The sequence below is a fragment of the Dasypus novemcinctus genome, chromosome 3 (genome assembly GCF_030445035.2).
Source record: "Dasypus novemcinctus isolate mDasNov1 chromosome 3, mDasNov1.1.hap2, whole genome shotgun sequence".
NCBI classification, from domain to species: domain Eukaryota; kingdom Metazoa; phylum Chordata; class Mammalia; order Cingulata; family Dasypodidae; genus Dasypus; species Dasypus novemcinctus.
Window position 1 is genome coordinate 96,660,189 of NC_080675.1, and position 1,720 is coordinate 96,661,908.

The following is a 1,720-nucleotide window of genomic DNA, read 5'->3' on the forward strand; positions in this document are numbered from 1 at the left end:
AGCTGATCCCAGAAAGAAATGAGCCCTGGGAAGAGAGACAAACCCAATGCCAGCCTACAGCTGAGACTGGAAGAAGCTGGACCTATGGAGCCTTAAGAGGGAAGAAGAAGGCTGAATTCTCACAGACATTGCCCTCCATCTTGCTTCACACATGGCAACAGACTTTGGGTGAGAATATACCTCTTATAGTAACCTTGAGTTGGAATCTTTAGGGCCTTGTAACTGTAAGCTTTTACCCCAAATAAATACCTTTCATAAAAGCCAACAAATTTCTGTTACTTTGCTTCAGCACACCTTTGGCCGACTGAAACACTAGGTACAATACTGGTTAATCACTGTACAGTTTCTTAGAAGACTAGTTTTTGTTGGTTTCCTTCACTTTTATACTCAACAAGGGGTCCACCAACTTGTTAAGAACAAGCATTAAATCTTTGAAATACTTGACACTCTTCACTTTCAGCTGTAGGGTGTCATCCTTGTCACACATAAACACTGTGCAGGGATGCTGATGGAAGGCTGACATGGTCCATATGTGGGTCACTCCCTCTTCAATGGCCTTGTATAGAGCACATGCCTTGTGCACATCTGTGATGAAGATCATCACCTCTCTAGCACCCTTGATTTTGCCCATGCCTACTGTCAGGGTTGTGGTGAGTATCTTGGTGAGATTTCCACTGAAAAATTTGGCATTGGCCAGGATGGTGTCCATGGCCAAAGTCTGCACACTGGGCATGGGCTAGATCCTGGTTCATTGAAGGCAATGTGTTCTTTGAGGCCTATGCCTCCAAAAAACAGCTCAATCCTACCCACAGCCAGGATATTCTCTTCAAAGGTGTCACTTTCAACCTGCAGGTTGGCTGCATTCCCATCCAGAATAGTGGTGGTTTCTGGATGGATCTCAATGTGCTTGAAAGAGTGTTAACACTTGGGTGGTCTACAGCAAGGCCCACATATTCTTCCATAGTAAAGACCTTCACATATTTGAAGGACAGGTCCCTGTTCTTGTAATACTCAATCAACTTCTTGTAGCAGCCAAATGGCTTCTCGAAAGGTGAGCCCCATGGTGAATTATTTGTATGGCCCTGGGTTAAACTGGATGCTGCAGTTCCTGATGTATTTGGCTGCTGAGTCACTGGCCTCTGAGTAGTGATCAAGGATGAAGAGCTTCATTGTGCTGAGGACACCTCCAGTGGCAGCTGTGGCCTCCCTGAGCTTTTGTTTATCTGGGAATGCCTTAATCTCTCCCTCATTTTAAAAGACAGGCTTGCCCAGTGTAGATTGGCAGTATTTTGCTTTTTGCACATTAAATATGCCATTCCATTGCCTTCTTGCCTCCATAGTTTCTTTTTTTAATCTTTTTTTAGATTAATTTTTTATTTATTTCTCCCCTCTCCCCCAGTTGTCTGCTCTCTGTGTCCATTTGCTGTGTGTTTTTCTGTGTCTGCTTGTATTCTTGACAGTGGCAACCAGAATCTGTGTCTCTTTGTTGTGTAATCTTGCTGCATCAGCTTTCTGTGTGAGCGGCACCACTCCTGGGCAGGCTGCACTTTTTTCACATGGAGTGGCTCTCCTTATGGGATACAGTCATTGCATGTGGGGGTCCCCTATGTGTAGGACACCCCTGTGTGGCAAGGCACTCCTTGTGTGCATCAGCACTGTGCATGGGCCAGCTCACCACACAGGTCAGGAGGCCCTGGGTTTGAACCCTGGACCTCCCATA

The 1,720-nt window shown here is 45.6% G+C and overlaps 1 pseudogene; it reads right to left on the minus strand.

Annotated features, from left to right (window-relative positions):
- Positions 1 to 328: 328 nt before the first annotated feature.
- Positions 329 to 1,170, minus strand: LOC101424225 (glucosamine-6-phosphate isomerase 1 pseudogene; annotated as a pseudogene).
- Between the last annotated feature and the right edge of the window lie 550 nt (positions 1,171 to 1,720).